Source organism: Nothobranchius furzeri, chromosome 11, assembly GCF_043380555.1.
Source record: "Nothobranchius furzeri strain GRZ-AD chromosome 11, NfurGRZ-RIMD1, whole genome shotgun sequence".
Classification (NCBI taxonomy): Eukaryota; Metazoa; Chordata; class Actinopteri; order Cyprinodontiformes; family Nothobranchiidae; genus Nothobranchius; species Nothobranchius furzeri.
In genome coordinates, this window is record NC_091751.1 from 38,812,165 (window position 1) to 38,836,300 (window position 24,136).

Sequence of the window (24,136 nt, forward strand, 5' to 3'; positions counted from 1 at the left end):
ACGGTTATTGTGACCAAAATTATCACGGTTTTCGGTATTATCGCGGTATTTTTTAAACGGTGTTGCATATGTTCAGAAAGCATTGATAGTCCTGTTCTACACAAACTGAAATAGTTCTGAAAAGGTTTAACAGTGTTTATTAAATCTAAAATAACACAAAGCCTTAGCAAAAGTGCAACTTTTCACAAGTAAAGGAACAAATAGCTTATTTTTCTGGAACATGTTACAGTAGTCAGTGCAGGTTTAAATTATACAAATCCAAACATTCAAAACATAAACAATATGTAAACAAATCAAAGAAACACCACTTGTTTTCTCATATACTTGTTTTCTTCATTATCAAAATGAAAATCTAAAACTCCAGTCCACACTTGACTTGAGCACTGTACAAGTCAACCTTAAAAAATATGTATTTAAAACAAATAGCCACTTTAAACAAATTACTAAAATAACTACTACACTATGTAATCAAATCCAAATGTTCAAGTATAAATGGCATTGAATAAGTAAACAAATCAATGACAAGGAACTAATTGTATATTTCTCTTCATCATCAACAAATAAGATGCTTCATCCAGCAACAGGGTGTCCGTGACACGGTTTAAATGCTGGCAGAGGACGCTGCGGCTGCAGTATATAGTGACTCGTTGCATTCTCCCTCAACCAAAAGTCCTCGCGTCATGCATTTAAGCTAAAATGCTAATGTTAACTTACCTTGCACTGGCTCTAGAGACGTGGGTGATGGTCACGCAGATGTGCCATTCGATTCGAAGTGTTGCTGCCTTTTGCAGACACTTGTTTCCTGCACGTTCTGCAAACGGGATAGCAGTCTTCTATTAACTGTCCCTCAGCATTTTTCAGAAATCCAAAATATGCCCATACTTCCGATTTAGTCTTCTTTGAGGGCTGTTGGATGTCCTGGGCGCTGCCGTCTCCTCCTTCGGCCATTATTTCAGCTTCAAAGTTTTGGTGCCGTTGCAAATTAAAAAGTGCATGTGCGCACCGCGGGAACTTCAGCTGAAGCGACGGTGGCTGGTAAGGGTCACCGCGCCGAAACCGCGGCCACGGTAAACCCACCGAGATAATATAGTTTTTTAAAAACTGGACGGTTATTTTTATTGTCAACTTTTTTACCGGGGTTTACCGCTATACCGGTTACCGTGACAACCCTATTAGGGATAATCAGCACAGTGCTAACACACTTATATTTTAAACTCACACCAGAGATGATAAAAGCCCTGAGAGAAACAATTACAAAAATCAGTTTCTCGTTTTTCAAGTAACTTAACATAAATTAAAATCGTAAACATATTTAAAGTGCAAACATGTCAATTGCAAACGTATTGTGCAAACATTAACTTGTTCAAAATACTATGTAGCTCCCAGTTGCTCATGTAGTGGATAGTTAAGCTCAAATAAGGCTCTGATGTGCGGCTGGACCAGAGATCGCTTGTGGTAGCAAAAAACTGCGCATTCTGAATATTTTCTGCAACAAGTCTCTAAATAAAGTTAAATTTTCCAGTGCAGATTGGAGACAACCCATAGAAGCACTGATTTGATCTCATTTCAGAGAAAAATAGAACAGGTTAGATGCACCTAATAAATAAAATTACTAACAAACTCAGGAATCTTTCTTTGCTTCACTGTTCTGGTGCTGAAAATATCACTAATGCGGATCAAAGGAGATACACAGATGAATGCACCTGTTATTATTTGGAGACTACATTTACTGCAGCTGGCAGAGGCAGAGATTGTTTCTATTGATACACGGAGTTTACAGAATCATTTTAAATTTTAATAGCGGAAGACTGCAGGAGGGAGCGCTAAAATACAGGGGGTCCCAGAAAAAACAAGAAACTACGAGTCTGATGAAACCCGCTGGTTTTCCATCAGGCAGTCACGGGGCAGCTCCAGCGACCGAGCTCAGTCCGGTACCGACACCGGCTCGGCAGAGGGTGAACGAGCCGAGGCGACGTCGTGCTCTGCTTAAGAAGCGGTGTTATTTTCCTGCTTCAGAAGAAGCGTCCAATGTGTTTTTACGCTTTCTCCGAGACATGTCATGTCGCTAAGTTGTTAGCACCGCGCGCTAAGGAAACCCTGCGTTCCTCTTCGGAACGAAAACCTCGTTGTCGCTCAGCCGCGGCCGAAGCCATGTTTGTTCACTCACAGGTGAAAACAAGCGGGGCACTAATATATTACTATGACTCACTCTGATTGGTTAAGGGTCAAACAAAGGCGTGTCATTCGCCTGAGGTAAGTTCCATTTTCATTCAGAGGCAGAAATTCAACAGCAGAGCTGTGAATCGTGATAAAACGGTCTCTCAAAAATGACAGACCGTCAGATGTGTAGATCGTAAAACGGTCTAAAATCGTCATATCGCCCAGCCCTAATATGAACCCAGTTGTTGTTGTCAGGTACCCATCGTCTTTATGGGTGACCTCACGAGGAAAGTTGACCATTGAGCAGTATTGATGGTTTATCCCTTGAGGTCCATGTGGCAGGGGTGAAGCGGTGCTCACTCCTCACCCCTGCCACTGAAGTTCACAAGTGTACAGATAGGGCTGGGGGTAAACGATTATTTTTAAAACGATTATTCTGACGATTATTTTATCGAATAGTCGACTATTCTAATGACTATTTAGAAAATTAATCTAATGATTATTTTTCTATTGCACAATTAACAAAAACCAGAAAATCTCAAATAAATTCCTCAGAAAAAAATTGATAAATTCTTACTGTAAGAGAATAAACACTACAGGCCTTCCATTTTGTATAACATTGCGTTTATTGTGTTGGTTGGTTATGTTCTGATGACGTGTAGAACTTGGGAGTGCAGGCTGCTGCCTGAGAGGTGGTAGAAGATGGAGTGTCTCCATGCTGCTTTGTTTTGGTCACTTATGTGCGTGAGGCGAGTGGTCTTACGGGTTAAACCAAACTCAGGTGATATTTTACACTAAACCGAAAACCCACAACACTCTAAATGTAATAAAAGGGAGATCTACACCACAAAAAAGATGAACTCTAAACCAAAACGTAACAGCTTATCCCAACGCAAGAAGCTGTTAGCGAAGATGCTAACAGTAGCTTTACCAACATTAAGTTCAAGTTACCAAGTTTAAATAAACCAAAAACACCCAGCAGCAAACAGACCAGCACGGAGGAGAGACTGCTACCACCAAAACAGCTCTCCTAATGTCTGAAAGAAGCTCCTTTATTAAGGGAGAAGCGCTCCCGGTGATTTTCTACATCTGCGATAGACACGAAGCAGCGCATCTGACCCCGGAAGTTGTTGTCCGTTGCCGGGAGACGAAGGGGCAAAACAGGAAAATATTCTAGTAGTGGACGGACGTTGTTCCGGGTCTTCTGTATTTGGCGGAGAGGTTAGTGAAGGCGGAGAAGAGGACGAACTACAGGAAAAACAGGCAGATTCCTCCTCTATTTACAAACTCCTGGGGATGCAACAAGTGGGCGCGGTGCGTCGACTTCCGGATCTGACGTCGAAAATTTTTTAGAATCGAGCCGTCGACTTCGTCGAGGCTTCGCTACAGCCCTACCAGGGAGGCTGAGGAGTGTGATCCCCCTATAGTTGGAACACACCCTCAGGTCACCCTTCTTAAAGATGGGGACCACCACCCCGGTCTGCCACTCCCTAGGAACTGCCCCCGATGACCACGCAATGTTGTAGAGACGTGTCAACCATGACAGCCCTACAACATCCATAGCCTTGAGATACCCAGGACGAACCTCATCCGCCCCCGGGGCTCCGCCGCTGTGTAGTTGTTTGACTACCTCAGCAACTTCTGCCCCCGAGATCGGACAGTCCATCCCCAGGTCTCCCAGCTCTGGTTCCTCCTCGGAATGCGCATTGGTGGGATTGAGGAGCTCCTCAAAGTATTCCTTCCACCGTCCGACTATAGCCTCAGTTGACGTCAGCAGCTCCCCATCCCCACTGTAAACAGTGTGAGCGAGTTGCTGCCTTCCTCTCCTGAGGCGCTGGACAGTTTGCCAGAACCTCTTTGGAGCCGATCGATAGTCTTTCTCCATGGCCTCACCAAACTCCTCCCACGCCCGAGATTTTGCCTTGGCAACTGCCACTGCTGCACCCCGCTTGGCTATCCGGTACCTGTCTGCTGCCTCCGGAGACCCACAGACCAGCCACGCCCTGTAGGCCTCCTCCTTCAGCCTGACAGCTCCCCGAACCTCTGGTGTCCACCAGCGGGTACGGGGGTTGCCACCACGACTGGCACCGGCCACCTTACGACCACAGCTAGCAACAGCCGCCTCGACAATCGCAGAGTGGAACAAGGCCCACTCGGACTCAATGTCCCCCACTGCTCTCGGGACGTGGTCAAAGCTCTGCCGGAGGTGGGAGTTGAAGACCGTCTTGACAGGTTCTTCTGCCAGGCGTTCCCAGCAGACCCTCACTATGCGTTTGGGTCTGCCAGGTCTACGCGGCATGTTCCCTTGCCATCTGATCCAACTCACCACCAGGTGGTGATCAGTTGACAGCTCCGCCCCTCTCTTCACTCGGGTGTCCAAAACATACGGCCGCAGGTCAGATGATACGACTACAAAATCTATCATCGACCTGTGACCTAGGCTGCCCTGGTACCAAGTGTACCGGTGGGCATCCTTATGTTCGAACATGGTGTTCGTTATGGCCAAACTGCGGCTTGCACAGAAGTCCAATAACAAAACACCGCTCGAGTTCAGATTAGGTGGGCCGTTCCTCCCAATCACACCCCTCCAGGTCAAGCTGTCATTGCCCACGTGAGCATTGAAGTCCCCCAGCAGGACAATGGAGTCCCCTGATGGAGCACTATCTAGCACTCGTCCCAGGGACTCCAAAAAGGGTGGGTACTCTGAACTGCTATTTGGCCCATAAGCACAAACAACAGTCAGGACCCGTTCCCCGACCCGAAGGCGCAGGGAAGCTACCCTCTTGTCCCCCGGGGTAAACTCCAACACACAGGCAGAGAGTCTCGGGGCTAACAAAAAGCCAACCCCAGCCCTCCGCCTCTCACCCGGAGCAACTCCAGCAAAGTAGAGTGTCCAACCCCTCTCCAGGTCTCGGGTTCCAGAGCCAATGCAATGTGTCGAGGTGAGTCCGACTATATCTAGCCGGTACCGCTCAACCTCTGCCACAAGCTCTGGCTCCTTCCCCGCCAGCGAGGTGACGTTCCATGTCCCAAAAACTAGTTTTCTTGTCCGGGGATTGGACCGCCAAGGCTCCCGCCTTGGTCTGCCACCCGATTCGCATTGCACCGGACCCTTCATGTTCCTCCTGCGGGTGGTGGGTCCACAGTTGGACGAGCCCATGTATCCGGTTCGGGCTGGGCCCGGCCGGGCCCCATGGGCAAAAGCCCGGCCACCAGGCGCTCGCTCACGGGCCCCAACCCCAGGCCTGGCTCCAGGGTGGGACCCCGGTAACCCTCCGGGCCGGGTACTCCGACTCTTCGTTTTAACCGCCATGAAAGATCCTTCGAACCGTTCTTTGTCTCACCCTTCACCTAAGACCAATTTGTCATGGGAGACCCTACCAGGGGCACTAAGTGCCCCAGATAACATAGCTCCTAGGATCATTAGGGCACTCAAACTCCTCCACCACGATAAGGTGACGTCCATCGTTGCTTGGTTTTTTTTTCTGCATAAGAAACACAAATAGACTGAAATAAGTACACATATAAAATAAACACGCTTTGCAAAAACTCAAAATCTGAAAAAGTACTGAAACCCTACAGGACACATAATGTAATAATTAAATCCATAATGGGTTCATATATGAGTGTTTAATGTTTCTGAGCAGCTTTAGAGTCAGATATTTATGCCACAGTTGAAGGGTGTCAGAAATAACACCAAATGAAATGTTTGACTTAGTTTGTTATTCTATTTGAACCCAGTGGTTCATTTCTGAAATGTTGGAGAATGAATCAAGTTCTGTTTGATGCTGAAAATAATAAAACATAAAACAAATTCTAAACTTCCAATAATATTTAAGATGTGTTTTTTTCTTTCTGATAACACCAGCAGAAGGCTGTGGGCTGGATTAGGATTAAATTACCCAGTTGATAGATCTCCTTCACTAACCAGCTAACTACAAACCTTTCCACTAACCTGTCCTGTGGGACCCTCACCTTGTGACCCTCATGTCCTCATGTCTCTGATGAGCAGATAGGAGACGAGATCTCCTGTAACTTAAAATGAACCAAAGCTTCCTCCCAGTTTCTCTTTAAGCTGAATTTAACATCAGTTTATAATCATGAAACAAAAAAAAAAATAAAGTGGAACAAGAACTTCTATCTTCTATTTCTCTCTCCTTTTAACTTCTCCGTGTCCCTAAATAGGTCTGCAACTAACGATTATTTTCATAATCGATTAATCTGTCGATTATTTTTTCGATTAATCGGTTTGTTAGGGTTTAGCTATTTAACCTATACAAGTGATGGATGCATTTCAGTTAAGAAAAAAAAAACATAAGAGAATTGTGCAGTTGACTGCAATCTATTTTATTGCACATGAACACAGTCAGCAGTATAAAATGAGCTAAACAGTGCAAAATATCAGTCCAGAATAATTTTTTAGCATTAGCTGGAAGCCTGCTCCTTCCACCATGGATAGTGTTCTCATGTCTTTTACCAGCATGTTTAGAATAGAGTTTGTAAGTGGTATGAATTGCTGGGGGGTGAGTGTCTTGTTCCCCATGTAGTTGTCCATCGTTGCTTGTTTTTTTTTTCTGCATAAGAAACACAAATAGACTGAAATAAGTACACATATAAAATAAAGCAGCACACACACTACAACACTAAATCAATATTATACAGGGTGTCCGCGGGGTTTTAAAAAGTATTAAAAAGTGATAAATAAAAATAGTCAAATTTAAGGCCATTAAAAGTGTTAAATTTGGTCTCAGAGGTATTATTTTTTCCAAATTAGGTATTATTTTTTTCAGACTATCAGGTGTCATATTCTGAACATCGACATAGAAATATATTCCGAATGAAATGTTTTGAACGATTATAAAAATAAAACAAGCCGATTATTTGCTCCTCCCACTTGAGCTGCCCTGAGTTACAAATGAAGCGCTCCGTTGCCAACTTAGCGACTTTGACGCTATTTCTAGCAGCTTTTCAGACCCCCTTCTTGGCTTTTTAAATCTTAAAAGTACCTAGCGAACACCTCAGAAACATCTCTGGTAACCCTTAGCTACTTTCTGGATAACTGTCGACGACATTTCCTGCAGGTTAGCTAAACACTCCGCCTGCGCTCCGGACCGTTCTTCAGGACATTAGGAAAGGGAATGATGTAGTGATGTGTCAGTCGCTAAAGAAAAAGCTCTCGGAGCCGGCTCCCTGTTGGGGTAACCTAACCAGAGTGAGTGACACACACACCGTACCTGCGGGCTCCTGAGCCACTAAAAACGGCTAAATGTGCGCGTGCGGCGTGCTAAACACACGTGCAGCTTGCCCCCGATTGCTGTGAGACCGGGTTGGGGGGTGGGGGGTGCAGCTGTGGTTGGGACAATTATTACATTAACTGGTGGACTTGTAAATAAATAGTTTATAAATCAGGTAGAAATAAGTTCCTCACGTTGATAACTAATCTCTCTGAGGACACGGTGCTAGTGCACTCTCCTACAGCACCTTGACACGACTCAATAAATGTTATGCAACATTTTGTGAACATCAATTTATTTGCATGTATTTGTTATAAATGCCACTGTATAATTCTTGCTGTCAGTATTTGCAAGATATTGGTATTTTGGTCTGTACTGGTTAGACTTAAATGAGTTAAACCAAGGTCTATAGCCCTTGGGTCATAGACTATGAGCTATAAGTATATTGGTCTTTTTATACTGGGAATCAGGAGTTATTTTAGTGATCATCTTGTTTCTTGTTTATTTTTGCCCTGATTGTGCCCTGAGCAGTTTTATGACTAAATAAAAATAAATAAAAAAATCTACATAAATTGAAAAATCGTCTTAAATAATCGAGATCTCAATTTCAGTCACAATAATCGTGATTATTGTTTTTGCCATAATCGAGCAGCCCTACTTTAGCATATCCGGTCACATAATGATGACGTCATATTCAGTGGTCGTTGTGCATCATTTCAGGCCTCGTGGTCAACTGTCTGAACCGCTGAACAGAAGTGCCTGGCATATTTTCTAAGTAAAATAAATATGTGCAATACGTTGTCAACATCAGTGAGTCTCTAAGTCAATTCTTTTTGTATGTTATATATGTTAAAATACGTGTAAATAGGTCGCTGATTAACACTTGCAATTTAGTGTTGTGATGGTTTTAAAAAAATTCTGAAGGTAGTAAAAAAAAGTATTAAAAAGTAGTAAATTTTACTTAAGGATTGCTGTATATACCCTGTTATATTATTTGAATTAATTAACAATATACAGTGATCATTTATTTTGAGGGTTACGTTCTACAAAATAGCCCGCAACAGGAGATATTCAGAAAAAAAGTCTAATTTTTTTTACTATTAAAAAGCTCTAAGTAAGAAGCTCATGAGGTTTTTACTTTGAGTCGGGAGGGTTTAAATTAGCTAGAGAAATGTGAAAAATGTTTTTTGTGTAATACTGTTAAAGAAACATGATAAAAATGTGTTGTGAGGCGTTTTACAGCGTTAGATAGTAAAACAGCCTTTTAATAGTAAAAAAATGACTTTTTCTGAATTTCTCCTGTATTTAAAAATTGAAAGCGTACAACTATGCCGCGTTATATTCACCTGGACACAGCTCGTCTGTATATTTTTCACCGCGGAGTTGTCCTTTTTTGAATGAGGAACATAGATATGGGTTTGTGCCGTTTTTCTCTTAACGAGAACATTCTTATAAACAGACGTGCTGAATTTGGCGAGCGCATGATTCACAACACGGAGGAGATTCACGATTGCATCTAGTCAATCAGAAGTAGAACACCGTAGACTGACGCGGCAAAAAAACATGTTTAACATCCACTATAACAAACTCAGCTAAAACACTAAGTCCAGCTTGTTTATTTTCTGTTACTTACCGGGCTGGCTCTTCCAAATGACGGCTCACTTGACCGCGGTGCTCTTCCTCTGCTGCATCAGCCCCCACATGTTTTCGTCTCAAATGTTCACTTAGGTACGTCGTGCTTCCATGCCATGCTAGATGGTTTTTGCATATTTTGCAGGTCACTCGTCTTTTCAAGACATCTAGAGTGAAGTGCTCCCATACTCTTGAGGTTTTTGTCCGGGGTTTCTCTTCAGTTTTGTCGCTTCTATTTTTCTTCCGTATTTCCTCTTGTTCCGCCATCTCTCACAGCAAGATGAGCGTCAGTAACGTGATACGTCATGAAAACCGAGGGCACTCATTGGCTCATTTCTTCTTCTACGGCTCCACTGTTAGATCAGTGGCTCATTACTGCCACACACTGGCGGCAAATTTAACAGATTGTAACCGATGTCAGATTGTGGTAAAAATAGACTTCATGCGGTAAAATATGATTATTAAACAACTAATCGATGACTAAAAAAGTTGTTAACTATTTTAATAATCGATTATAATCGATTAAATCGATTAGTTGTTTCAGCTCTATCCGTAAATAAAAGATGATTATGCTGCAGCCGCCGTCATTGACCCCGCCCCCTCCGCAAGACCGAATCTCCCAGCATCACAACACTCGGTCTGACTGAGCGCTTCCAGGAGAAATAATAATTAAATTATGAAAATAGTAACGTGTTTGGAGCATCGGTTTGGAGGAGCGTCCTCCGATCCTCTCTTGTGAGCAGTGTCTTTCTCTCTCTCTCTCTCAGTCGCTGATCGAGCGAGCGGGGCGCGCCGCATGACAACCCGCTCAATTAACATAATTCACGGCCCAAATCCAACAGAACCGGTTGGGCTGAGTTAGTTCCGGTTCAGTCTCAGGTTACAACTCTAGGCTCAGCCCTGCAGTACCACATTAAGGCGGAACCACTTGGTAAATGTGGAGGATGCTCACTCTTGACAGCTTTGGATGCTGCGCTGGTGCCGCCGTTGAAAAACAAAACAAAACTACATTCCACTATAATCGATTATGGTATACTCTTCTACGATGCAGAATCGTTTATGTCCGCATCCGGATACAACGATTATTTGATTATTTTCCTCAGCTCTACTGTGTATCTCCTTTGATCCGCATTAGTGATATTCTCAGCACCAGAACAGTGAAGCAAATAAACCGATTCCTGAGTTTGTTAGTAATTTTATTTATTAGGTGCATCTAACCTGTTCCTTTTTTCTCTGAAATGAGATCAAATCAGTGCTTCTATGGGTTGTCTGCTCTCTGCACTAGAAATTTTTACTTTGTTACGTGTCATAATTTCTCCCCAAGCCCCCCTCCCTCGGCCGGCCCCACCGCCACAGCTGGAAAAATTCCTAGGGGAAACATTGCAAGTCGTAATCTTCATTTACAAATTTGATGTTGCTGTAATATTACTAACAAGCTTGGTGGCATAAAAGCTGCAAAATTGCTGCATCGCCATGCCACCATGGTGCTTTTATAAGGCACACTGTAGCGGCAGTGTTGCGCTCTTTTGCTGGCATAACTTTTTAAAGTGGCACAATTCCTGATGAAGGTCTTTTGACCGAATGCGTGAGAAGAATAAATACTGTATTATCGCAGATTGAAGTGTGTGCATTTTGTTCCTCTTCATTCAATTTTTTTATCCAGCACCTCAGTGCAGATGAGCAGTGTTTCTTCATTTTTATAGTTTGTTAAAATAAAAGTATGTGTGCAGAATGAAATGTGATGAAATTATTTTAATGCCTTTTCTCTATTTGTGTATTTTTGATTTACTATTTTTTGTCAAATTTAAAACAATAAATTAAGTTGCACAGCCCTAGTAATTATCTAACTTGTTGTTTTGTTAAGTGTTGTTTTATTAGACCAAAATATCTCAAGTTTGGAAAAGGAGGCAAAAGTACACAAGGTGATTAGAGTGAGGTTGACGAGTAAGGTCAGTAACTCTTAGCTGAAGGAGTTATTGTGATATATGTGACAGAGTAGCTGTAATAAAAGGCTTTAGTTAGTTTTGTCGTTTGAGAAGACAACAGAATGAGGTGAGGGGTTTGATCACCAACAGAAGCTGATCAATGACTCGCTTGTGATTTCGTTTTGGCGGGAGGCAAGCATGGCTACTTTTTTTATAACAGCCTAGTTGCACTGACAGTGTCACTCGCTATACAGTGTCACTCGCTATAACACGCACGCACGCACACACACACACACACACACACACACACACACACACACACACACACACACACACAGTTGAACTCATTCACTTCTTCTTCTTTAAACACAAAACCACCTCTCCATCATCTTTATGTCTCTTTCTGCCTCGGGGGAAACCATAAACCTCCAAGGATTCCTATGTGGCATTCCACTATGCTGCCTTGAGTCTGCTTGTCAGTGACTCGATGTCCAGACGAGTCAAAGGCTCAGCGACTCAACCTGACTGTTGCTGTTACAGTGTTTCCCCTAGGAATTTTTCCAGCTGGGGGGGTGGGGGGGATTATGACCCGTCTCTAAACAAAGTAAAATTTTCTAGTGCAGAGAAGAGACAACCCATAGAAGCACTGATTTGGTCTCATTTCAGAGAAAAATGGAACATGTTAGATGCACCTAATAAATAAAATTACTAACAAACTGAGGAATCGGTTTCTTTGCTTCACTGTTCTGGTGCTGAGAATATCACTAATGCGGATCAAAGGAGATACACGGATGAATGCACCTCTTATTTATTTGGAAACTACATTTACTGCAGCTGGCAGAGGCAGAGATTTTTTCTATTGATCCCCTACGTTTTGCAGCCGGTGGAGAACAACTGCAGCACCTTGCTCCAAAATCTGGGGCTGCCTTGATCTCACGAGGTTATCGTTGCCTGTTTTATGGTGGAGGTGATGTTTTTAAGTCACTGAGAAACTGCATGCATGCAGTTTGTTGTTTTGCTGCTAATACAGTAGCAGGTGCAGCTGCATATTTTTGCAATAATAATGTTATGTTGTAATGGAATTCATGCATTAGTTTTTGTTTGCTTTGAACCCAGAGCAGATGTCACACGCCAGACGACATCAACACTGCATACTTTAGTATTTGTTCATTTATCGTGAGTAATAGCGGTATCGCAATATTAAGCACTGTTATTGAATATCGTAGGTTTTCCTAATATCATGCAGCCCTAATTTAGAGTATTGTGGATTTTCAGTTTAGTTTAAAATCTCACCTTGAGTTTGGTTTAACCACCCAGTTTAGAGTTTGGACCTTTGGAGATCCTTATTTTGGTCCAGAAACCAGTAATCTTTACCCAGTGGGACATCCCTATTTATTTGTACTTTTGTTTTAATTCCCCACAGGCAGAATTAGTTTTATTATTCCCAACCTGTAGATGGAAAGATTTTTTTTGTGTGTTTTAAATAAACCTGATCATCATTTTAACTTTTAAATCCCAAGTTATTGTCCCTTCCTTTTTGCACACGAGCCAAACTCCCCAGGAAGAGTCGTAACACCACTCGCCTCACACACATAAGTGACCAAAACAAAGCAGCATGGAGACACTGTCTCCAACCACCTCTCAGGCAGCAGCCTGCACTCCCAAGTTCTACATGTCACCAGAACATAACCAACCGCAACATAATAAAAGCAGTGTTATACAAAATGGAAGGTCTGTAGTGTTTATTCTCTTACAGTACCAATTTATCAACGTTTTGGAGGAATTTATTTGAGAGTTTCTTGTTTTTATTAATTTGTGCAATAAAACAATTGCTAGATTCATCGTCAAAATAGTCATTAGAATATTTGACTATTCGATAAAATAATCGTCAGAATAATCGTTTTAAAAATAATCGTTTATCCCCAGTCCTATTAGATGCAGAGGCATCAAAGGCCTTGAGCAATATCTCAAGGAGATTAGTTCTTCATGAGGAGAGAGGCCGAAATGACCTTTAGGTGGAAAACAGTTCCTTCATGACGCTACACTTTTCTTTCTGCTAATCCGAAAAAACTATCCTGTCCGTGACTGAAAATCGTGATGCGATCTGTGCGTTTTAAGATTCATTGAACCACTAATAACTAACCCTTTGTTCCATTTAAATTTTAATCAGAATAAATGTAATTGTTAGTGATTTATAAGCTTATAGTCTCATCTTTTTCACCAGATTCCTGATCTTTAGAAATTCATAGATGAGCCTCGATGTCTGATAACATGTTCGGATAATCCCTAAATGTTTTGGTCCTAATCAAACGTTCATCTTCAAAGACTGCTTTTAAATCATTTTGTTAGAAATGTTCCCATTACTTTTACAGGAGCATGAAGAAATAGTGCTTTTTGTAAAAATCGAAATGATTTTCATCTGAAGTTGATCATATTTATCACATTTAACATAGTGGTAATTGTGGTTTTGCATCATATTTATACCCTGTTTGGTTCACTACTGATGACCAGGATGCTACTGCTGTTTTGTTAGTGACTTTGTTTTTACCTGAATCAGAAGTTTTCTGGTTAAAACACCAATTTCTGTCTTACCTAAACAAGCATCTGTTTTTATAGCAGGAAAACTGGGAAAAAGTTAAAATCTAGATGAACTCATGTTCTTCTACTGCTGATGGGTTTTCATGCTAAAAGTGAGGCTGATGCTAGCTCTTACTTTCTGGTTTGATGGTACCAATGTTCAGAGATGACCTGTTGGTCTCATTCCAGCTAAACCTACTGAAGTTGTTGTAAATCAAACATTTTGTTGATTAGATTTTTTCTGCATAAATTTTGTGGTGTGTGTGTGTGTGTGTGTGTGTGTGTGTGTGTGTGTGTGTGTGTGTGTGTGTGTGTGTGTGTGTGTGTGTGTTAGGGTCCTCATTTTCGTAATTATGCAGAAAATCACATTGATGGTTCATTTTTAAAATTATTTCAACAGATTGACACAATAAAATTTTGTATAATATGTAAAGGTCAGAGGTCACTACAATACCCACTGTTAAACAGTTATAAATCTGAAGCCCGTGAGGACATTGTCCTACAAGGTTAAAAATGTCCTGCGTGAGACACTCCTGACAGTTTGGCTGGTGTGGCTTAAAGGTTTTCGCAAACACTAATGGTAACAATTTTTGCTAAAAAAAAAAAAAAGCACATGGGATTAATTCATATTGCATTTAGTGACACCCACAGCCTTAGGTTATGTCAAGTCCTTAATTGTGAGAGCACCATGTGAGCACCTGTGTGTCTACATGCGCTTGTTTATGTAAGGTTTTTCTAAGAGTGTTCAATAGTGAGTATGAGGGGCCACAGACCTTCCCCCACAGAAATTGAGGATTTCCAAGCCCCAAAGGTCTCCGCTGGAGAAGCCCCAACCCCTCTCCCGAAAGGCGCAAAAGATCACCCCAGGGGGCTAACCAGCAGTCGTGCCCCCAGGCCTGCCCGCTCCAGGGCAGGCCGAGCCCTGAACTCGGCGGTCCGTTAAATGTGTGGATGCTGGATCGAGAGTTTCTCGGTTAATTTTTGATGAACTTGAAATTAAGAATATGACATTTGTCCTTTTCAGTTACCCCAAAATTCCACTATCTCTGCTCCGGCACGAACTCCGCAGCAAAAACGGTCCCGTTGTCAGTCAGAGCTGTTCCACCACTGCGGCCGTGCGGCGCAGTGCGCGGCCCGCCGTTCCGCCATCCGGCAAAAATAGGATCGATTCTATTTTTGCCGGATGCCGGAGCACCTCCGTAGTCAGTGGACAGAAATCACAACCGCCCAACAGGAAAGGGAGCAAGCACAACTTCCGTTATTTCACAATAAATCGATAAACGAAAAGCGTTTTTTGTTTCATATGCACAGCTTTAACAACTTTTAACAACTATCAATGGCGGCTGAACTTTAAATGCACAAAAGTAAGCCATAAATACAGTTTCCACTATCAAAGTAGTCACACTTTGTTGATCTAAACACTGCTGATCTCTCAACACAAATGATGGGCAGATTAAACAGTTCATGTTGATGCTTCTCCCACACAACGGGTGACACCTCAGGTCTCCGCACCGGAGCGGAGCCGTTGTAGAGCGGGTATCAGTAAAAATTGAGTTCGGAAGCGAGCGGGGGCAGAGCGGAGGTAGTGGAATTTTGGCATTAGAACTGATTTTAGGTTGACGTTTGGGTACCTGGCTCACTCAAAATTTTTAATGGTTGGTTTTTCATTTAGTCTTGTGCTGCAGAAAACTAAAGATGTTTTTTCATTCTGCTGAAAAATAATTACTTCAAAAATTAATTCAGTCAACCAGACTGCAAACCCTTCTTCATCTGATTGTCTTGCTAAATGACACATATTTTTTTAACAGCTCATCCAGTCGCGTTTTGAATTACAGCAGGTGTGGATGTTTTTTGTATTGGATTTAGGCTGAAATGTTCAGATGTACACTAAGTCATACTGCGTTTATGATGTCTTTTGGGACTGGTGCAAGATCTTTGTGAAATTAGTTAGTTTTGAACCTGACGTTTAATTTAAAAGTCAAATGCAAAGCTAAAGTCTTAAAAGTTTTAGATACAACTGAATTAAGAGATAACTGATAAATCTCAAAGTACACGACAAGCGTGGTTGAAACACCCATCATTGTTTTTAATTTAAATTTCAGTGCAACTAGGGTTGTCACGGTAACTGTTGTAGCGGTAAACCCCGGTAAAAAAGTTGACAATAATAATAATCATCTTGTTTTTAAAAAAAAACTATATTGTCTCGGTGGGTTTACCGTGGCTGCGGTGTAGGCGCGGTGACCCTTACCAGCCACCGTATCATCTGCTGAAGTTGACGGCAGCACATGTGCTCTTTCAGGGGTGGACATTAACTTCAAAACCAACCGGCCAGCCGGGCCGGTAACTCTGAATATTTACCGGCCCCGCCAAGAATCTACCGGCCCCGCTGGTCAGCTGCCAAAATGAGTCAAAATAACAACTGAACCATTTTAAATGTAATAAACCTTTATTTTGTACACATTCACAAACATAATAACGTATTCAAGTTTGAATTTGTTTGTTTCAGCTTCTCTCTTTTCTCTCTCTCTCTCTCTCTCTCTCTCTCTCTCTCTCTCTCACTCACTCACTCACTCACTCACTCACTCACTCACTCACTCACTCACTCACTCACTCACTCACACACACACACACACACACACACACACACACACACACACACACACACACACACACAGAGAGAGAGAGAGAGGAAAGGCAGAGAGGAAATGGAGGACACCAAGTAGTTAAAAGAAAAACTACAGCCGAGCCGAGGCGTCTGATCTGAACTGAGGAGCGGTGAGCAGCGGCCAGACTTCGTGAGCGATTCGCTTCTCTGCGCTTCGGGCGCTTCCGCGGCCGGTGTGTCCCCGGCGTTAAACGCCGGCTTTCAGCCACTCCCCCTGCTGCTTCCGTCTGCTCTCATCTGTTTAACAGGCGAGGCGCTGCTCAACTCGAACACGGCCATTCTCTGCACCTCCCGTCTTCTTTAAACCGCCAAGAATCATTCCACCTACGCACACGCTTCTCTGCTTCATACCGTTTCGTGGCTAGAGGCGCGCAGGTTCACGCGCGAGAAATGAAAACGGCAGCTTCCTACAGGGCGGGGCCATGATGTAGGTGAAAGCCGGTGTGTAAATGACAAATAAAGCTTGGGCGCCACCCGGGCGGTAAGTCGTCAAGTATTTACCGCCCGACGAGAAAATTTAGCGCCATTGGCGCTCGGGCGCTTTAACGGTCCACCCCTGTCTTTGTTGTTTACAACCAAAACTTTCATGAAGCCAAAGCTGAAATAATGGTCAAAGGAGGAGACGGCAGCGCTCAGGAGGACATTTATTATCCCTCAAAGAAGACAAAGTCGGAAGTACGGGCATTTTTTGGATATTTGAAGAGTGCCGAGGGACAGTTTATAGACGACTGCTATCCTGTTTGCAGCACGTGCAGAAAAAGTGTCTGTGAAAGGCAGCAACGCTTCAAATCTCATGACACATCTGCGTTACCATCACCCACAACTCTACAGTCAACGCAAGGCAAGCTAACGTTAGCGTTTTAGCTAAAATGCGTGATCCGAGGATTTGGGTTGAGGGAGAATGCAACGAGTCGCTATATAAAGCAGCCGCAGCGCCGCTACCTGCATATAAACCGTGTCGCGGACACCCCCATGTTGAAATGACGCTATGCATTACGGGGCTCCCAGGGGCAGATAAGAGTTGGGTTCCGAGAATAATTATGAATTTAACAATGATTACTGCCTGATGACATTTCCCCACATCTGCAAAGCTCACTGGAAGGACACAAACCGAGGACAATATTTTCCTGATATACGGTTTATTATTCAAGTAAGGGTAAAAAAGTATCTGATTAGAAGGCTGCTTGAGTACTGAGTATCATCTGATCTAATATTTTTAAAATGATGACATCAAACAGACATAAAATAAGAAGTTATGGGCAAATGTTGGTATTTTAAAGACCAAAGGGAAAAAATGTAAACAACATAATTACAAAATAACACATTTTAGGCAAAATTTAGACAAACTAAGGACAATATTTCCTGACATACAGGGTTTATTTAATTGTGTGAAAATGTAGCACGTTTAAAAAAACACTGCGATAATACCGAAAACCGTGGTAATTTTGGTCACAATAACCGTGAGGTTAAATTTTCACACCGTGACAACCCTAATACAAACCATTTTAGATTAGGTTACATTTCCTTTATTCCTAGATCATGTAGTTTGTAGCACTCATTTTAATGCTGTAGAAAATTTCTGGCCAATCCACGTGATCGGTATCGATGATCAGCATTATTTGATATCGGTATCTGTGATCGGCAGCCAAAAACCTGATCGGTGCATCCCTATGCCCAACCCTAATCATGGGTTGAACTGCTTGTTCATCTCTTTGAAACCTTGATTGCCGACCATGAACAGGAGTCTCGTGACCGACATGCTCACAATGGCCTCGGTCAGCTCGTTCGCTTGCTGAGGTTTGCACATAACAAACTGGTTCATTGAAAAGGAGCACTTTTATTAACACTGTAACTTAGTGGGTTGAATTAAATCCTGAGCATATATAATTGAAGCAAAAATACGTGACACATAAATGTGCTTTCTTTAAATTCAAGGCACGTTCACCATATTCATTCTTGTAGTGCAGTGGTTCCCAAACTTATTTAGCCGCGCACCCCCTTCTATGTCCCGACCATGTCAACGCCCCCCCCCCCCCAGCCCCCACATCGGGGCATGGCTCTATATATATATATATATATATATATATATATTAGGGCTGCAACAACGAATCGATAAATTCGATGAAAATCGATTACTAAAAGCGTTGGCAACGAATTGCGTCATCGATTCGTTGTGTCGCACAACTCTTCCAAAAGCGCCCCCCCCCCCCCCCTTCCCGCCCGCCGTTGCGCGCAGACCAGAGCAAGTCAGATCAGCGCGAGGGAGAGCCGGCAGATCAGCGCGAGGGAGAGCCGGCAGATCAGCGCGAGGGAGAGCCGGCAGATCAGCGCGAGGGAGAGCCGGCAGATCAGCGCGAGGGAGAGCCGGCAGATCAGCGCGAGGGAGAGCCGGTACCGGCAGATCAGCGCGAGGGAGAGCCGGCAGACTTGCGCTGCTGCGAACCGGTTCCGCATTGTTGCGCAGCGATCCAGGCAGCTGCTTCCAGCGCACGGTCCATTCTCAAAGTGGCGCAACCAAAAAACTATAATTGGCACACGATCGTTCATGTCCGCACATGTTCTCTATTTTCTGTCTTATTTGTGCCTGAAGCTCGCTACTGCTGAGCTCATCACCTGTGCTGTGGTGATGTCACCTCACGCAGCATCGAAAACGCGCTCTGCGCTTTTCGGTCAGGAGATCCCTTTGATCTGCTCAAAAGAAATAGCCTAGTGAACTAGACCAAATTCTTGCTTTGCAAAGTTTGGTCTAGGCATGCTCCATTGGAACTTCCTCAGCTCCTACCAGGACTCTGGCTAGCCAATCACAGCTCTCTAGAGGGGTTTCAAACACATAAAGAACTGTGATTGGTCCATAATGGTGGGCCAATCATAGTGCTCTATCTGCTTAGTGAACAAATCACAGAGCTTTATCCGCTTTGTGAGCCAATCAGGGCACTCTATATGCCTGGTGGGTGGGATGATGCAACAGAGTGAAACAAGAGTATGTCACATTCATTGTCCAGTGGAATGCGGAGATCATTTGAAAGACAACGGTAGAACCCGCCCCACAACCAAGAACCGTCAATGGAGCATGGCCAGACTAAATAATACATTTATTTAGTCTGGCTTGCCAGGCTACAAAAGAAACTGATGAGGTGAAAAGGTAAGAATCCAGGCAACAGATTTTCTGGAGAATTAAGAGGAGATGCAGGAAGATGAGAGACAGACAGGCCAGGAAAATAGTTAAATAAAAACAAGAAAACAAAACAAAGTGTTGAAAAGTCAAATGTAGGTAGATTTATCTCCACTACACGTTTTTACCAGTAAAAAACAATAAGTTATACACATGTTATATTTATACATCTGATACAATTCAGATCACCTTCAAAACTCAGTCACACACCCAGGGCCGTTTCAAGACATTTTGGGGGGCCAAGGCAAAATGCCCCCCCCCCCCCCCCCCCCCCCCAATAACTGGGCTCCCCAGAAGCCTCTGTGTAATTCATGCCCTCTCCAGTAGTGTTAGTTATATGGTGTTTATAAAAGCCCCTCAGACATTACTGACATGTTCTAATATTATCAGATGAAAAACAAAATTATCAGACATGCTGTCTCATCTGCTTCTTTTATAAACTTGCAAAAAGTAACAAAACCATTTGAAAGCCACTATTTGTGGATTCTCTGAAAGTTTCCATGGAGTGTGTGACAACTTATTTTTTCATTGATCCTATCGTCTAATCTCACAGCTGAAACAAGCATCCTTAATAATCTGTGCACAGGAAGCTTACCGATGCTGCATTAAAACAAAATGTATAATAATTTATTATTAATAAAACCTTGTTGCAGCACTAAAGCAGAAAAATTAGATTTTGCATTAAATATGCAAAATATTTACATATGAATTGTTTTAGAGCCCTTTAATTGGCAGAATCTGATATTAATTTAGTTCTTACAAAAAATGGGTCCCAACATGGTTTGTGTGGCGTTGCCATAGTGTGACGTCATAGGCACATATCCCCTGTCCTCTTGTTTGGAAATGGAAATATGGTCACCCTACATTAAACAAACTGTCCACCCGGGCTTTTGCGCTGCACAGAGACGCTTCGCTGCCTACGACTGAACGTCAGTTGAGAGTCAGTCTCATGCAGACTGACCAATGAAGAGAGGGCCTCAAGTTAAGACCCTCTCCTCATTGGCCAGTCCACACGAGGTGGGTCAAAGGTTACTCTGGGCGGGTTACGTGTTGTCAGGCATTCAAGTATTGAGTATATTTACTGCATATTACAGTAAAATATTCTGTATGTGACCACATTATGGTGATCCTTGGGTTGTGATGATGGAGCCCTTGAATATTGTTGCCCAGGGTACAACAAAGTGTTAATCTGGCCCTGGTTCCGCCGTCACATTCCCGCAGAAACTGGTTGATCACACCGGGGCCAGACTACTAGCATGTGGTTTTACAACCACAATGTCCTCAGAAGCAAAAACGCTTTTAAAGGGGAGGGAGGAGTCCAAACTGTTGCTGCAGGCGTGTTGTGTGAGAGTGCAGTTATATACTGGTTAATATATTTTTGGGTTCAGTTGCTTTCATGTGGCCTAATGTGAGTCTATTTGGGATCATTGGAATGATCAGCAGCATTTCTTGATGTGACTTTATGGCAGTTGCCCAGGGCATCATCGCAAGGAGGATGGCATTCATTTACTTTTGTTTTATTTGGTATTTTTTTCAGTCATTTTTGGAAATAGTGATCAATTTTGATTAATTCACAGCCTATGTTTAATTACATTTAAAATAAATGTCAACAGATGAGATCAAACAAAACAGATGAGAATTGCCCTTAAGCTGTTTAACTTGGACCAAGCATTTTAGGTCACAGATAGATGTAGCTTAGGGTCTCTGTCTATACACCTTATAAGACAATTTAGTAGGGATGTTCCGATCACATTTTTTGGCTCCCGATCCGATTCTGAGTCATTTGATTTTGAGTATCTGCCGATACCGAGTCCCGATCCGATACTTCAGCAATACAATAAAATAGCAAGAAAAAAGGGAGACTGCCTCCAAACTGACCTGTTAGGTTTTTATTATTATTATTATTATTATTTATATGACGACATCCAACATGATACCATAAAAAGTTTTTCTTTGTTTTTCAGCATAGCTTCCATTGTCGGCTGGCTCCATGTTTTGATCTGCGTTGCCGCCGTGAACTCTAAATATAGAGCTGGATGTTTGCTCTTGAGATGGCGGATCAGGTTCGTGGTGTTAAAAGCAGCTCTGTATTTTCCACCACGTGAAACACTCAGTTTGCACACGCTGCAAGTGGCTGTTGGACAGCATTCGGTCTCCAGTTTAAAATGATTCCAAACCGCTGACATTTTTTGCCCTCCTGGAGCGAGACGAGCATTAACCTGCTAGCTAACTGCGACCTGAATTCCGCTGTCCACTTTAAAACGTGACGTTACGGCTGCTGTATGATGTTGTCATGTTGTTATTGAGGAAGTGAAACTTGGTACAAAATTAAGCCATTGTTATTCAATTTGAATCTCAAGATTGATTAAAAATGTCATGCTTGTTGTTTTATAAGGTTAAATCCGATCTTTAACATCCGATTCCGATCTTTTAAAAGTCACGTGATCGGGCCCGATTTCCGATCACGTGATCGGATCGGAGCATCCCTACAATTTAGGTGATGGCATGTTGTTTTTCTGCTATTGAACTGTTTTCTAAAAATGTTGTGTTAAATAAAGTGAAGGAAGGAGAGAAATAACATTTCCCTAGCAGTTTTTAAAAAATTTCCCCATGTAATCCGATTAATCGATTAATCGTGTTGAGACCCCATCCGATTAATCGATTATCCAAATAATCGTTTGTTGCAGCCCTAATATATATATATATCAGATGTCAAGCTAAACAGACAGGGTTAAAAAAATTCCCCATCACTTTCATTTTTTAAATAGTAATTAATAAACATTCGATACCATTACAATTTCCTTTGATTTCATTTTAAATAAATATTTAGAGTGCCCAGGTAGCACATAAACAATGCAATTTAACGGTTTTCTTAAAGTAGGAACGTTTAACCTGTGCAGCCAGAGCGCTCTCCTTCCTTCTGCTCTGCGTAAACCTGAGCTGATCACCTACTTGTGCGTAATCAAATGTCATTAGGGTCAAGATATAGCCATGATGTTCACTTTTGCCTCAGACCGACTTATTGCTGTTTTATGGTGTGGCTGAATCTGCGATCCGCTGTCATGCGGACCGGAATAACATGCTGCAGTAACGTGAGATGTGGTCAGGTTCATGAGGAGTCACTGGCTGGAGTGGACCCGACTCATCCCAGAAGCTAATATCTTAATTTGACCTTGAATGAAAAATAACCTCTTAAAAGTTTTAATCACGGTGGAGGCAGCGTTCATTTCTGCCTTCAGTCTGACGGCGGGCCGGAGTTAAAGCAGCGTGTGCGCTTATTGAATCTGTGTGTGTGCGCGCGGCACAGCCGCTCAAGTCACCACGTCTCGCGCTATTTAAACCAATCTTGTAAAATGACTTCTGCCCAGCCCAGATGTGCTCACTTGTGCACCCGTGAGCCGTGGTTCAGCCGGAACGCGTCTGACCTCTGACAGACTCACTCTGAACTTCAGATCTTCAGCGCGCTGTCAATAGCCTGAATGGGAATCATTTCTTGTTATTTTGTTACATCCACAATGTTCTGTGTGTGAGGTTTACAATGTCAGAACACCTGCATGAGACAGGGTGTTACAATCTGCCAGAATGACTCACCACCTTCAGATTTCTCCAACACCGTTAAAAATGATCAAATACGGAACATATCGGCGTGCGCAGGCCAGAGTGCTGAAGCTCGGCGCATTGTTATTATGAAGTTAGGGCACATGTGGAGGACACGCACGCGCGCGACTGAACATATCGGCGTGCGCAGGCCAGAGTGCTGAAGCTCGGCGCATTGTTATTATGAAGCTAGGGCACATGTGGTGGACACGCGCGCGCGCAAAAATATACGTGTTTTCAATTACATTTATTGTGCCCACTTACTTTTTCTTTGGCCCACCCACAAATGAGTTTCTACGCTAAGGGTGACACATGACAGACTTCTCTGAGCTCCGCAGCCATTACACTTTTCACCTCGCGCACCCCCTAGCGGCAGCTCGCGCACCCCTGCACCACACTTTGGGAATCCCTGTTGTAGAGCCATCCGCTAAATTGTCAGCTACCCCTTTTGGATTAAGTCTGCTGGTTTGATTTTCACCATCGCGGCTGACTGGCTGCTTCGACTCTCCTACAGCCGACTAAGAGGTCAGGTGTACGGCGCTATTGCACTCTCAACCATATAACCAGTTGCAGTTAGTCAGACTCGCAGGATGAAGACCCATTTTCATTTAAACATTTTATGTTAGTTTTGTTCATTTTGTTCAAACTATTTAAAATAAATAAGTGACGCTTGACCTGGCGGGGGTAAAGCAAAGCCTGGCGGCCCACAAGGCTTAAAACGCCCTGGGGGTAGCTTTGGGAATCCAAAATATTACCAAACTGATCAGTCCCTGTGGTTTCTGTCACTGGTTCTGCTGCTTGCGTCCGTTCCAGTTTAACTTTGATCTGGTCGGTGCGCTTTTATTTTTATTTGATTTTTTTGCTTTTGCTGTGATGAAGTCACTGGGTTAACTGTGTTTGGCGCCATGGTTAATAGTCAAACCAGTTAATCCCTACAACCCTAGTTGGCATTGAATTGAACTATTCACCAGCTTGTTTTAGCAACCTAGCTTAATTAGCTGCATTAATGGTGGATCACCAGATTGAACTGTAGGCTCCTCTAGTACCAGAAATGTTAAAGAACCTCCAGAGAAAGCTAACAGCTAGCAGCAAAGCTAACTACTCATTGATAGTGGATTTCAGAGGCAGTAGCTTGGCATAAATGCCCTAACATGGTGGTCTAAGGTCCGCATGA

General features: G+C 43.0%; 1 protein-coding gene across 3 annotated transcripts in view; it reads left to right on the top strand.

Annotated features, from left to right (window-relative positions):
• The window catches only part of LOC107383440 (enhancer of polycomb homolog 1), a 72,751-nt gene that overhangs the window by 22,349 nt on the left and 26,266 nt on the right, over nt 1–24,136 (top strand). The window lies entirely within an intron of this gene.